Raw genomic sequence first — 16,084 nt, 5'->3', positions numbered from 1 at the left:
TTCAATCCCTGGCCTCGCTCAGTGGGTTAACAATCTGGCGTTGCCATGAGCTGTGGTGTAGTTGGTGTAGTTCGCAGATGCACCTCGGATCTGGCGTTGCTGTGGCTCTGGCGTAGGCCGGTGGCTACAGCTCTGATTCGACCCCTAGCCTGGGAATCTACACATGCTGCAGGTGTGGCCCTAGAAAAGACTGAAAGACAAAAATAAATAAATAAAATAATTTTTTAAAAATCTGAGGGTTTGATATAATAATTTGATCAAAAATTATTCAAATCAGGAGTTCCTGTTGACACCAGAAAGATGATACCAGAATCCAGGTTCTTGTTCATGGCAGTTGAAGAATGAACTCCATGAACATACAGGCAGCAAGCAAGCAAAGTCTTTATTAAAGGAAAGCAAATTGCTCCCAGGTTTGCTGGGAAGGGGGAGAATAGCCTCCTTCTTTATTGTCCTGTAGGGATTTTTATCTCTTAAAGATGGGGAGGGGCATCAACGTGGGGTCCAGAAAGATGTGGTTTTCTCCCATTGGCCTGGCTCAATTACTTATATCAGTCCTTGTCCAATTGGGGTTTTAGGGCTGAAAATGTCCCATAAATTTTACGGTTTCTTTGTCCTTTTCTTTCCTTAGATTAAGTCACAGGGGATTAGGGATTAATGTCTATTCCCCATTGTAAACAAGGCCTGCAGGGATGTTACTCCCTGGAGCTCCTAAACCATAAATGTTAGTCAATGGCCATATCAAAGAATGCACGGAAGCCTATGTTCCTACACAGACTACCTGAGCTAATAATCTGCCTCACTGTCATGGCTCAGCAGCAAGGAACCTGACTAGTATCCATGAGGTTCGATCCCTGGCCTCACTCAGTGGGTTAAGGATCTGGTGATGCCTTATGCTGTGGTGTAGGTTGCAGACATGGCTCACATCTGGTTTTGCTGTGGCTGTGGTGTAGACCAGCAGCTGCAGTTCTGATTTGACCCCTAGCCTGGGAAATTCCATGTGCTGCAGGTGCAGCCCTAAAAGGACAAATATATATATGTAGGAGAAAATGTCCCAATAAAAATGTAGAAAGGAGAGACCCCGGCCATGATGACTAAGCAAGGTCTAGCCAACTGCCCCAACCACCCCTCCCCCATGCATCTGCTTCCGTAAATTTGTTTCCACATCTTCTACCTTAAGTGACGTCACTCCGATCCAACTAGCCAAGCATGGACCTGGAAGAAGTAGCCCATAAAAGCCTTGTGAAGCCCTTCTTCCGGGCTCAGACTCTGAAGATCGATCTCCTCTGAGCCCGCCGGTGTAATAAACCTGAGTTCTCCAACTCTCCGAGTGCTCGCTTGGTTTCTTGCTGGGTAAAAGAGCTGATCCACTGCAGCCACAGGGCTGTCGCCAGAGCTGATACACTGCAGCTCAAGGCTGCTGGGTAGCTGCAGTAACGTATATATACTCAAATCAAGCCTTAGTCCCTAAAAACAAAAAATGGAGGAAACAGTCTTGTGTGTCCAGGAGCCCCACTGGACATTAGCTCAGTTACATGAGGATTAATTTAGATTGATTGTTTTTAAGAAGCATGACTCAGGAAGTCTTTCTTTCCACCTCCCTCTTAGCTGCCTAAAGAATTTAAACAGAAGGCCTGTATAGGAATAGAGCCATCACCAGAGATTTTTGCAGAAGATGTGGACTAAGTGTAGTAGCGGAAACTCTCACAGATCAGACTTCACACTCCATCCAATTGTCTCTGCATGGCCCAGCATTTATTTATGATATATTTACTTTTCCACCTCCATCTGCATTTCCTTCCTCCCTTTTGAAGTCCTGAATCCCTATCCCCAACATCTTCTTTTGTTTTTAGCTGAGGATGGTATTTAAGGTTAAGGCTTCAGTCATTTTGGTGAGTTACAGTTTTTCTAGGTCTCTCCCGTGTATACATGTTATTAAACTTTTGTTTGACTGTCTCCTATTAACCCGTCTCATGTCAATTTAATGCTTAGACAAGTTCGTGTGCCCAGTGCAACAGTGATGTCAAACAAATCCAAAGGTTTGGAACAGAGAAAGGTTTATTGCAAGGGCCATGAAAGGAGAACAGGAAGCTTGTGCTCAGAAAACCCAAACTTCTGGATGGTTTGTGTGGGTGAGGTTTTGTAGACAAAATTTGGGGTGAGGGCTGCAGGACATATGACTTTCTTCTGATTGGTTAGTGAGGAGGTAACTGGGCAGTGTTCCAGGAATCTTGTGCTCAGCCTGAGGGCGGGGTGGGGGGGTGGTGGCTTCTTTCTGCAGCAGAACTCCAAAGACATTTTTATACATTCCATGAGGGGGAATTAGGACCCTGTTTTATCACTGTACTGTTGTTTCTTCATGCTCCCCCTTGGTTTCTGCATTCCTTTCATTCCCTTATTAGAAACTGTTTGAATCTGCCCTTTGGAGCTTAGGGAAAGTTTAGGAGGCTAAAACCTTTTTTCCTACAAACAAGAAACAGGACACAGGGTTTTGTACCCAGGAGAGCTCCACAAGGTCCTGCTTGGTTTCAAGACCAGCCAAAAGAACCTAGAAGGGTAGAGGTAAATTTCTTCCTCCTCAGCACTGCCAACATATTAGGCCATCTAGTCTAATAGCCTCTTTGTTTAATTAAGTCAACAATATAAATACCCATAAATAAGAATAGTTAAATAAATTATATTCATACTAACCATGAAGGTTTAGTATGAATTATATTTATACTAACCATGAAAGTAGCAGGACCTTTGTCCTGATAAGGAACAATTTCCGATATACAGTATCACATGAGATTAAAGGGGCAGAATATTGTGTAATCAAAATGCCACCATTGGGAGTTCCCATTGTGACACAGTGGAAACGAATCCAACTAGGAACCATGAGGTTGCGGGTTCGATCCCTGGCCTTTCTCAGTGGGTTAAGGATCCAGCATTGCTGTGAGCTGTGGTGTAGGTCACAGACATGGCTTGGATCCTGCATTGGTGTGGCTATGGCATAGCTGTCAGCTGTAGATCCAATAGACCCCCCTATGTTGCAGGTGTGGCCCTAAAAAGCAAAAAAAAGTTTCAGCCACCAGGCCTGTTTTGTTTGGCATGTGTTATCCTATTGAGTATTTTTAATATAATGTTGAATTTTTTGTTGTCAGTGAGAAAAACTGCACGCCCCAAATACTGTCACTTATGCCAAATACGATGATACCAAACCTAGATTTAACACCTGTTGACAAAGAAAGAAAAAAAAAAAAAAGCACAACCTGAAAGTTGAGAGTTAAGTTTTATTTGGGGCAAAATTAGGACCTAAGCCCAGGAAACAGCATCTCAGGTAACCCTGAGAAACCGGAAATGAGGAGGGAAGCTAAGGCCATATGAGTATTTGTAACAAGTGGAAGGTAGTAAGAACAAAACCTTTACAGATAACCAGATTTACACAAAAAGATTTACAGAAAACCAGTTTCTATGGGAAAACTAAAGGTCTGGGCTTACTAGAAGCATTCATTTGATAGGCATCTCAGCGTGGGCTAATCTTCTTTTTTCTTTCCTGAGTTCCCTCAGGGCTCACTGGCCCACCCTTGGGTGTGGCTGTTCTCACAGATGACTTTGACATCTTTTGTTTTGTCCACTTAACTATGGCCCAAGGGGCAGTATTTCACACCTATCTGAAATACTGCCCCAAAGAGGAAAGGGTGGAATATCAAGATATTAGCCATAAAGATGAAGGGGGAGGTACATGCAACCATGCAGCCATTTTACAGAAGTTTGCTGCTGGTCTCGTGAAGGTTACTGCTAGTCACAGACATCAGTCATCATTGAAGGTTTTTCTAGATATGAGGAGATGCAAGAATTGGGCTCATAAAATCTTCTCCTAAGAAATATTTAACTATCTGAAGACCTGTTCTTCCAGTTTTCCTGAGAACAGATTGCCCCACTCTTGGTCTCCACCCTGAGCTCCTCTCAGTGGGCACTGAGGGTTGGCAGCTGCAGTGGTTCATGTTTTACTCCATGTAGAGGCTGATGGCAAGTGCCAGAATGCAGTTCACACACCTAACCCAATGGGACCCTCCTGGGTACAAAAGCCCCTCTGTGTCCCCTGTTTGTTGTTTGTAGAAAAAGGCTTTAGTTGAGTTCCCATTGTGGTGCAGTGGAAAGAATTCAACTAGTACCCATGAGGTTGCAAGTTCAATCCCTGGCCTTACTCACTGGGTTAAGGATCTGGCATTGCCTCAAGTTGTGGTGTAGGTTGCAGATGCTGCCCGGATCTGATGTTACTGTGGCTGTGGTGTAGGCCAGCAGCTACAGCTCTGATTTAACCCCTAGCCTGGGAAGTTCCATATGCCACAGATGCAGCCCTAAAAAAAAAAAAAAAAAAAAAAAAAAAAAAAAAAAAGGCTTTAGTCTCCTAGGGCTTCCCTGAGTTCCAAAGAGCAGATGCAACCAGTTACTAACTAAGAAAGTGAGGGACTGCAGAAACAAAGGAACAACAAATAGTTCAGAGTAAAACAGAGACATTGTTCATCCTCAATGGATATACATAACAATCTGACACATATCTTTGAGTCATTCTGCAGAAACTAATATTCCCACCCAGGTGGAGAATGCTCAATGCATGCTAGCAATAAGCAGTAAACCCCAGACTTGTTGGAACTGAAAGGCCAGTAAAAGAACAATCCCCCTCGTCCAGGCTGGGAAGAGGCGACACCCCAAACCACTCACAAGAAGCGGTCTTGATGCAAACAGCAAGAGGATTTTTATTCCAAGCGCGCTGGGGCCCACAGTCGTACGCCACGCAGGGGTAGAGGACTGCGGCCCCGAGTGCGGAATCGGGACAGCTTTTATGGGGTTCACAACAAAGCCTGTGCGTCGCAAACCAGTCATTTTAAAATATCGAGAGCCCGTGCTCCATGGACCAATCATTTTAAAACAGCTCCGGAGGTCCGCATCTGCGCGGGCTCCTGGGCAGAGTGACAGATTGCAGTTGAGATAGGTCACTAGGGCTTTCAATGTGTAATCAATTCTTCTATGGTGCCAGTCAGTTTTACAGAATCCAGATAAGCGACTAGTCAACTCATTTCCTGTTATCTTACTTAAGCCAGGATAGCAGGCCCTGGAACAATAAGAAGTGTGACCTTCTACCTATTTATTGGCAGCGAGCAGGGTCTGGAAATCGGGGGCATTTAGAGCTTTTTATTAACTTCCTGGGTTCTGGGAGGGTTAGGTTGCATTTTCATCCTTTCAAAACCATCAGATTGATGGATAGGATTCCTGAAACATCACCCTATTGTCTCAACACCAACCAATCAGACAAAAGTTCACAAGCTGCAACACTCAACCCAGATGTTGTCTTTAAAAAAATCCTTCCTGAAAGCCATCTGGGAGTTAGGGTCTTTGGGGTATGAGTTGCTTATTCTCCTTGTTTGGCACCCTGCACATAAACACTGTACTTTCCTTCACCACAACCCAGTGTCAGCAGATTGGCTTTGCTGCACTGCAGGCAAGAGGACCAGCTTCTGTTTGGTAACAGTAACATCTTGGACTTGTGATTGGTTCTGAAGTGAGGAAGGGGCTGATCCTTTAACCTGTGGGATCTGATGCTATTTCCAAGAAGATACTGTCTGAATTGAAATAAATTATAGGACACCCAGCTGGGGTCCAGAGAATCTGAGAATTGCTTGGTGTGAGGGAACCTCCTGAACCCTCACCACCCCACCCACTTTTGGTGACCACAAAAGTGGAAGATTCGGAGAATTTCAAGAGTAGACATAGGAGGACTGTTTTTCCTTGACAGGCAGTGTCTAGGGAGGGACTTGAGGGTGGTGAATCATGAGTGGAAAGGAGGCTTACTTTCACTGTATAATTTTTATACTCTGTATACATTGTATCCTTTTATACTCTGAATTTGTTAACATATGTATTAATTACTTAAAGAAATAGATGTTAAAAATGTTTTTCTGGTCCAGAAGTCATGAAATAATTTTACTATTTTATTTTTTATTTTATTTTTATTTTTTGTCTTTTGAGGGCCACACCTACGGCATATGGAGATTCCCAGGCTAGGGGTCTAATTGGAGCTGTTGCCACTGGCCTATGCCAGAGCCACAGCAATGCCAGGTCCCAGCCAAATCTGCAACCTACACCACAGCTCATGGCAATGCCAGATTGTTAACCCACTGAGCGAGGCCAGGGAACACAACCTCATGGTTCCTAGTTGGACTCGTTTCCACTGTGTCATGACAGGAACTCCCAATTTTACTATTTTAAATTGAATTCTTAAGTTCAACTGGAAATTGAGCGATCAGTTAAAATTCTCAAAACATTTATCTTTCCCGGAATAAAAAAAAAAAGAAAGACATTTTTCAGAGTGTTTGGTGAAGCAAGGATCTTCAGAAAGGGAGATATGAATGGAAACTGAAATATTTACATTTGTTTTCTTAAGTTTTGTATCAAATATTTTATAATAGAAGTTTTTGCCAAGTTCTTCCTGGGAGATGCCCAAGTTCCCTGACACTGCACTTCCTCTGTGGTTTCCTGGAGAGGGAGACAAGCTAAGTCACACATAAGTGCACCATCCTCATTATCAAATTCTCACAACCTCTCCAAAAACCATGTCATAATCCTTATCAACAAACATGTGTAAATCACTTCCTGTGAATCTTGGTGTGGAAATTAACAACAACAAAAAAAAGAATGAAACTCAACCCTACTTTTTTTTTTTTTTCCCCATCTTTATGGCCACACCGGCAGCATATGGAAGTTCCTAGACTAGACTTTGAACCTGCCCATGCTACCGCCACAGCGACCGCAATGCTGGATCCCAGCCAGATGCAACAAGGCTGGATCCTTAACTCACCGAGTGAGGCCAGGGATAGAACCAGCATCCGCACAAACTATGTCAGATTCTTAACCTACTGAGCCACAACAGGAACTCCAGCCCAACTTTCAAGGAACTATGGCCTAGCGAGGGAGACAGACACATCCATAAAAAGGTAAGCGATGTGATTGAGTACACACTGAGGACCAAGTAAGGGGTGGAAGTTCTGCTATAGGTCAGAACTATCACATAATCAAGTGAGCCTATGATAATTCTGGAAAAATAAAAGATGAATTTGTAAAGAGAGAGACTGAGGTTGGAAAGGCTAGTTGAGAAGCTATTGAGAAAGTCAAGTGTGAGTGGTCTGAGCTAAAGTACAGAAGCGGGGATAGAGGTGAGAAAGAGATAATGTAAAAGAATATGTCTGAGTATTTAAAGTAATGGAAAACTAAATGCAGAAATTAGGGAAAAAAACCAAAGATGACTGGTGTTTTAAGCCATAGTGAATCAACAGTGCCAGTGACAGTCACAGATATAGGGAAGCTGATATGCAGTAGAGATGATAATGATGGTTTTGGACTGATGATTAATGCTGAGACATCGATGAATTATCTTTTGGAAAAATCTATGGGGCATTTAAAAATTAAGCCCTGGAGTTCCATAGGGAGGTAAAACTGACAATACAGATTTAAAAGTTGTCTTTATAAAGGTGAAACTTTAATAAACTTTTGGTGACCAGAAGTATCAGAAGGAGAGTGGCAGATTCAGAGAATATCAAGAGTAGACACAGGAGGACTGTTTTTCCTTGACAGGCAGGAGTCACATTAACCTTGGTGAAGCCATGCAAAAATTTGAAATTGCTTATAAATGATTGTCTATATTATTTTATAATGTTTATATTTTAAGACTAAAAGTATTATATGCAATCAGGAGTTCCCATTGTAGCTCAGTGGTAAAGAACCCAACCAGTATCCATGAGTACGTGGGTTCCATCCCTAGCCTTGCTCAGTGGATCCAGCATTGCTGTGAGCTGCAGCATAGTTCGCAGACATGGCTAGGATCTGGGGTTGCTGTGTCTGTGGGGTAGGCTGGCAGCCACAATTCCGATTTAACCCCTAGCCTTGGAACTTCCATATGCTGTGGGTGCAGCCCTAAAAAGACAAAAAATAAAAATAAAAAATAATTAAAAGTATTACATGTGATGAAATAATGTAAGAAACAGAAATATAAGGCATAACATGATTGTTTACATTGGAATTCTTAAGAAATCAATTTTAAAAACATTGAAAATAGTTGAGTATCAGAATACAAGGTCAATATAAAAAAATGTTTCTTTTCTTTCTTTTTTTTTTTTGTCTTTTTGCCATCTCTTGGGCTTCTCCCCCAGCATATGGAGGTTCCCAGGCTAGGGGTCTAATCAGAGCTGTAGCTGCCGGCCTACGCCAGAGCCACAGCAACTCAGGATCTGAGCAGGGTCTGCAACCTACACCACAGCTCACGGCAACGCTGGATCCTTAACCCTCTGAGCAAGGCCAGGGATTGAAGCCGCCACCTCATGGTTCCTAGTTGGATTCGTTAACCACTGAGCCACGACAGGAACTCCAAAAAAAAAAAAGTTTCTATATATTTGCCAAAATGCCTATGTAGATATCAGGTCCTATCCTTAGAATTTGTAAATGTTGGAGAAGTTCCCGTCGTGGCGCAGTGGTTAATGAATCTGACTAAGAACCATGAGGTTGTGGGTTCGATCCCTGGCCTTTCTCAGGGGGTTAAGGATCCTGTGCTGCCATGAACTGTGGTGAAGGTCGTAGATGTGGCTCTGGCATAGGCCGGAGGCTACAGCTCTGATTCAACCCGGAGCCTGGGAACCTCCATATGCCAAGGGAGCGGCCCAAGAAATGGCAAAAAGACAAAAAAAAAAAAAAAAAAAAAAAAAAAAAGAATTTGTAAATGTTACCTTATTTGGAAAAGGGTCTTTGCAGAGGTTATATTAAGGATCTTGAAATGAGGAGAAATCTAGGTGGGCACTAAATGCCATCACATGTGTCCTTACAAGAGATTAGAGTGAAGCAGCCACAAGCCAATGAAGGCTGGTGACCACAGAAAATGGAATAGAGTAACACCAGAGTCACAGCAATGACCATGAATTTTCTTTTTCTTTCTTTCTTTCCTTTTTCTTTTTTTTTTTTTTTTTTTTTTTTGGCTTTTTAGGTCCACACCCATGGCATATGGAGGTTCCCAGGCTAGCGGTCCAATCAGAGCTGTGGCTTCCAGCCATAGGCACAGCCACAACAACACAGGATCCAAGACATTTCTGTGACCTACACCACAGCTTGTGGCAACACTGGATCCTTAACCCACTGAGCAAGGCCAGGGATCAAACCTGCATCCTCATGGGTGCTAGTCAGATTCGTTAACTGCTAAGCCATGACACAAACTCCAAAATTTCATTTTTTAATGTTAAGACTGAAAGATGTTTATATACTTTTAAAATAAACTTTTTAAATATCATGTTTCTTTTTTCCTTACTTCTCTTGGAGCATCCATTCTAGCATAATTGCCTGTCCATCCATACTTCCTTCCTTCATTCCAGCAGTGTCCATGCCAGTGATGGGAGTAGCACTGTCCCCATGAACCAAGTCTACAGTTTGCTTTTTTGATTATACCTTTCTGCACAGCCTCCAGGCCGTGTCCTCCAGAACTCCCAGAGATTCTATGATTTCACTATTACTTGATATATTCCTTTCCTGCTCAATTTTCCCAGAGTTAGTTTCTGTTACTTGCAATAAAAGAAACTATAACTAATTCAATTTTCTTAGTTGATGCTATAACTCAGATGCTGACTAGAATGACCCTGCCCTAATAATGTAGGTAAGATTTGTTCAAACGATATTCCATGGGTTGTAGAAAGTCTAACATCTTCTCAAGACTTAAATAAATTCTGTGGTTCTCACAGACACATCTGACCCAGAACTTTTGTGACCTTTAAATCTAGATTTCACAACCTTGGGATGATTGACATTTCAGGCTGGACAATTCTTTATTGTGAGCGGGTGTCTAGTGCATTGTAGGAATTTTTGGCAGCATCCCCGGTATCTGCCCACTGAATGCCAGTCTGAATGCCTTGACTGCCCTGTCCCCAGTCGTGACAATCAAAAGTGTCTCTAGACATTGCTAAATGTTCCTTGGGGAGGGGAGTAAAATCACTCCCCATTCACTGGGAACCACTAACCTAAATTTATTCAGTGCAGGAATTGGCACTTGTTATCTCTGTTTTCACCAAGACTGAATGTGGTGCTCAAATATTTTTCTCAATTTCCACCAAAAATTTTTTTAAATGGTAACAAAAGGTAACCAATACTGGTAGCAAATTTGATGGAAGTTCTGGAGAAATAGAGATTTTCATCATGAATATGTAACTGAATCAAATTTGTTAGATGTTCATGTATTTTAAAAGTCTTCTGGTCATTTCTGCAACTTGGGTTCTAGCTTCCGGCCACATTATTTACTCCTCCTCCATTTCTCTTCCCTTATCTCCATATACTTCTCCTATTCTTCCTCTTCCTTGCCTCCCACTTCCTGTCCATTCTCAAGTCAAAGTGTTTAGTTACACCTTTTTTTTTTTTTTTTTTTGTCTTTTTGCCTTTTCTAGGGCCACTCCCTCAGCATATGGAAGTTCCTAGGCTAGGGGTCTAGTTGGAGCTGCAGCTGCCAGCCTATACCATAGCCACACCAACGCCAGGTCCTTAACCCACTGAACAAGGGCAGGGATCGAACTCGAAACGTCATGGTTCCTAGTCGGATTTGTTAACCACTGAGCCATGACGAGAACTCCAGTTACAACATTTTATTTCTCTGTGCCAACTCCTCCCCTTAGAGTCTCCCTTTCTACTCCTAATTGGCTTATCAGGGTATTTTCCTAAAAAAAAAGCCCCCTCCCTTATAGAAGTTCTGGAACCTATTATGAAGATGATTCTCACTAAAGCTCCCCCTAGGAGCTACAGCAGCATTAACCCTCTTTTTGGGGGGGAATCTGTTCTAATTATCCATGGCAGCATAATCATGACCCAAAACTTAGTGGCTTAAAACAGCAGACATTTCCTCCTCTCTCTCTCCAAATGGCATACCCCGCGGTTAGCTTGGACTCTTGCAGCAGAGCATTCTCAGCCTAGTTCACCTTTCACATGGTAGCTCAGGGCTCCTAAAGAAAGGGCTCCTCCTCACAGAATGGAAGCTGCCAGTCTCTTAAAGCCTAAGCCCTCAGTGTCATGTCTGTCATATTGATCAAAGCTGTCACAGAGCCTGTCAGATTCAAGTCAATGTGTGGTCATTTTTATTATCATAGTATATTCTTTGGCCACAAATTTTGACATTACTCCTTCGTGCACATATCCTATTTCTGTCCCAGGATCCCAGGATATCTCGTCTCATTATAGCATCAGACTTGAGATTTAGGTTTTTGGATGGATAAGAAAACTAGGAAAAGAGCTAAGAGAGCTTGGTGTTCTGAAGGCTGAGGAAAATAGAGGGTTTCAAGAAGAGAGTGGTCGGAGTTCCTGTCGTGGCTCGTGGTTAGCAAATCCAACTAGGAACCATGAGGTTGCGGGTTCGATCCCTGGCCTTGCTCCCTGGGTTAAGGATCCGGTGTGGCCGTGAGCTGTGGTGTAGGTCACAGACGCCACTTGGATCCCGCATTGCTGTGGCTCTGGCGAAGGCCTGCGGCTACAGTTCCAATTTGGACCCCTAGCCTGGGAACCTCCATATGCTGTGGGTGCGACCCTAGAAAAGACAAAAAAAAAGAAGAGAGTGGTTAATAGGGACAAAAATCATGTAACACAGAGACTGAGAAGAGGAGGGTTTTGGGTGAGGCCAATAGAAGGTTTGGATTCCCTTCTCTCCCTCCTTCACTGTGTGTGGTGATGCTGGGAAACATAAATCTTTTTTTTTTTTTTTTTTTTTTTTTTAATGGCTGCATTTGCAGCATCTGGAAGTTCCCAGGCTAGGGGTCAAATTGGAGTTGTAGCTGCCAGCCTATAGCACAGCCATAACAACACTGGATCCTACAGATCCACTGGATCATCCGGACCTATACTGTACTTTGCAGCAATGCTGGATCCTTGACCCACTGAATGAGGCCAGGGATTGAACCTGCATCCTCACAGATATTACATCAGGTTCCTAAACTGCTGAGCCACAATGGGAACTCCAGAGACAGAGATTTTTTTTATTGACTTATTATTATTATTTTTTTTTTGGTTGCACCCATGGCACATGGAAGTTCCTGGGCCAAGGATTGAATCTGAGCCAAGATGTGACCTATGCCACAGTGTGGCAAACGCTGGATCCTTAACCCACTGCACCACAGTGGGAACTCCAGACTTATTTTTATATATCATTTTCTTCTGATGATGATATGAAACATGTTCCTTCCAGAAATTTAGGAAATATGGGGGAAATGTATAAGCAGCCACTACAACTGTTTGTTGAATCAATTATTGTTTTTTTTTGAATTGAAGTATGATTGATTTACAATGATTCAGGTATACAGCAAAGTGATTCAGTTATATCTATCTACATTCTTTTTCATATTCTTTTCCATTATAGTTTATTATAGAATATTGAATAATTGAATATAGTTCCCTGTGCTATACAGTAGGTCCACATTTTTCTATCATTTATATAAATATGTAACTTATATGCATATATATATATATTTGTGTGTGTACATATATTCATTCCTTTTTGCTCCCACTCTTCCTGATTATTCAATCACCAGCAAGACTTTTCTAGGTGTACTATTGTAAGATTATAGTAGGAAAGCAAAGAGAAAAAAATGAGACTGTTTTTGGTACTTAAGTTTTCAAAATTGACTTGAAAATCCTGGAAGATACTTTACTTAGAGAAAAAGGTTTCTGAGTCTCAAAGTCTGACTCTTGTATACAAAAACTAAATTTTATTTTATAAATAATAGACTTTGGAAGAGTGAATGATGTCTGATCATTTCCTGTCATGGATTTTTTTTTCTTTTTGGCCACGCTTACAGCATATGGAAGTTCCCAGGCCAGGGACTGTACCCACAGTACAGCAGTGACCAAGCTGCTGTAGCGACAACACTGGATCCTTAACCCCCTGCACCACAAGGGAACACCCCTGTCACGGGTTTGATAAATATTTCACAACTGAGGAGGGAGAGATCTGGGAAGTATGATTGGATTCTGTGCTGGTGTAGGTGCCAGAGACACTTGCATACCTTGTGGAATGATCTATGTCTCACAGCAATGGGGCTGGGAACCTTAAGCAGAGACCTGGATCCTGATGCCTAGAGAAGTCTGAGGGGACAGTGACATTGACAGAGAAGTCCTTCATGCTAACAGGTCACAGTAGTAGTGGAGGAGAACTGGGCAGGGAAATGCCTAGTAGGGGACCATATCCCAGCCTGCCTGTGGCCCTGGGAAGAAGGGCTGAGTGAAGGCTGAGATACAGCCCAAGGTGGAGCCACAGAAGTCTCAGCGGAGGCAAATAAATGCATGTGCCCAGATGAACCGGGACAAGTGATGGCTCAACCTAAGAGTGGTGAAAGACCAGCCTTCCTGTGCCGAACCTCCAGGTAATGGAGTCTAATGCTTGGGACTATCTCAGTGTTACTTAGTTACCCCATAGCTGACTAGATTCATTTCTTGCCATCAGGCAAAATGAGGGAGTGAAAGAAAAATCAAGGCATTGAAATATAAAAAAAATAAAGTTGCAGTTCCCATTGTGGCTCAGTGGTAAGAACCTGACTAGTGTTCTTGAGGATGCGGGTTCAATCCCTGGCTTCGCTCAGTGAGTTAAGTATCCCGCTTTGCCGTGAGCTGTGGCCTAGGTCGGCAGTCCCAGCTCCAATTTGACTCCTAGCCTGGGAACTACCATATGCCATGGGTGCGGCCCTAAAAAGACAAAAAATAAATAAAGTTACATTTTCTGCACCCTGTGACCTAAGAAATCTGTATTGTCATATATGTGTGTCTGTGTATATACGGTCATCTATGTTATTCCCTAAAGTTTTGTTCACACTGTTTATAGAGGTTCACTAAACATTCTGTCATGAAAAGTTTAAGCATGCCATTAAAGATTCTTAGGCATGTCTTGATTGACTGTGTAATAAATCTGTTACATGGATATAGTTTTCCTTCCCCTTCCTTCTTTCCTCCAGCCCTTCCTTCCTTCTTTTCAAACTTCCCTGATTGTTCAATATTCACTTTGTCTCTAATTTTTCATGTTATACATAATGCTTTTTAAAAAAACAGGTAAAATATTTCCCTGTAACTTGCATTACTTTCTGGGGATCGATTTCCAAAAGAAATTACTGGGTGAAGGTCTGCAAGTATTTTTAAGGCTTCCTATTCACATTCTTCAACAGCCCTCCTGCCTAGCCGTGCTGTTTATATTCCCATCAGTTGATTCCTTCATGAGGATGTGTCTTTTTTCAGAGACCACTCAGGAGGGTAGAGGTCTGTGTATATGAATAAAGTGGGATGCAGTCCAGCAGATCAAGGATCTGAGTACATCTGAACACGTGTCCTTGAAGACATCCAAATTGGATCCCGAAGCCTGACCTGTGACACAAAATGCAAATTAAATATTAAGCCACTAGGGGGCAGAGCCATTCCACTAAACCAAGGTTTTTTTGGGGGGGGGGGCAAACCCAAGCCAGTTTACACCATCAATTTAGATCTAAATCCTGACATTGCCACCTAGGTGGCTTTAATTATTTTAACAAGGTGATAAAGGCTGGGATGCTATTTATTTAAAATAAACAGTTCTCAGTTACCCTAATAAACACATTGTATTCACATTGTTTTTTAAAAAATGAACTTCTAACTTTAGAATAATTTTAGATTTGCAGGGAAATTGCGAAAATAGTATAGAGAGTTCCCATATGTCCTAAACCCAGTTTTCCCTATTACTAACACCTGGCGTTAGTGTGGTACATTTACCACAACTAGTAAACAAATATTGACACATTGTTTGTAAACAAAGTCTGCAATTTATTCAGGTTTTTCTTAGTTTTAACCAGATATTCTTTATTTGTTCTAGGACACCACATTACATTTAGTTGTCATGTCTCCTTAGGCTCCTCTCGGCTGTGACAGTTCCTCAGACTTTGTTTTGATGACCTTGGCGGTTTTGAGGAGTACTGGCCAGGTATTTTGTACATTGCCCTTCTATGGGGATCTGTCTGGCTAAGGTTTTTGTTTTTTGTTTTTTCTCATTACTAGAATGGTATTGAGTTTGAGGGAAGAATATCACAGAGGTGAAGTGCCCATTCTCATCTCATCATATTAAGATGATGATACAAACTATCAACATGATTTAGGACTATTGATCTTGGCCTGGCTCACCTGGCCGGGCCAGTGTTTTCAGTTTTCTCCACTGCAAAGTTACTCTTTCGACCCCTTCTGGTACTGTGCTCTTTGGAGGGAAGTCACTATGAGCAACCCGCTCTTAAGGAGTTGGGAGCTATTTAACTCTCCTTGAGAGGGTGCTAAGTAGATCCATTATTTGGATTCTTCTGTTTAGGAGATTTGTCCTTTCTATCCATCTATCATCCATCTATCTATCTATCTATCTATCTATCTATCTATCTATCTATCTATCATCTCTCTCTGCCTATTTATCTAAGCCCACGGCATGTGGAAGTTCCCAGGGCTAGGCATTAATCCACACCACAGCAGTGACCCGAACTGCTGCAGTGACAACCCTGAATCCTTAACCTGCTGCACCACCAGGGAACTCCTCCATTTATTTATTTACTCCACTCTTTGTTTATATCAGTGTGGACTCATGGAGAGTGATTTTACACTTTGGATTATAATCCCAATCCAATTTTTAATTTTTCTTGCTCAGATTATTTTGGCCCTTGAGAACTCTTGCAGTTTCTCTGGTGCCCTGTTGATATGGCCCCATCATTGTTCTTTTGATCTTTTTTTTTTTTTGGAGCACTTTTAAACTTTCTGGCTCTAAAAGAGGCCATAGAACAGAATCAGCCATCCCGCCGTGCTCCCCGCCCAGGAGCCCTGGTCCCTTTTATTGGAGAATGGTATTAGAAGCAATGATCCAGGTGCTGGGTTTATGTTCACTTAGGTACACATTTTGTATACTTTTATCCCTCCAACTACCTTGTAAAGTTATTTGTCTTATTTTATGGACAAGCAATCTTTGCAGCCATGCAAATTTTCCCCAGCTAGTCGTAGAGTCTGACCTCATGTCTGTATTTGAGGTGACTACAAATCCATGTTCCTTTTA

This window comes from Sus scrofa, chromosome 13, assembly GCF_000003025.6.
Source record: "Sus scrofa isolate TJ Tabasco breed Duroc chromosome 13, Sscrofa11.1, whole genome shotgun sequence".
Lineage (NCBI taxonomy): Eukaryota > Metazoa > Chordata > Mammalia > Artiodactyla > Suidae > Sus > Sus scrofa.
Note: the sequence above shows the minus strand (reverse complement) of the source record.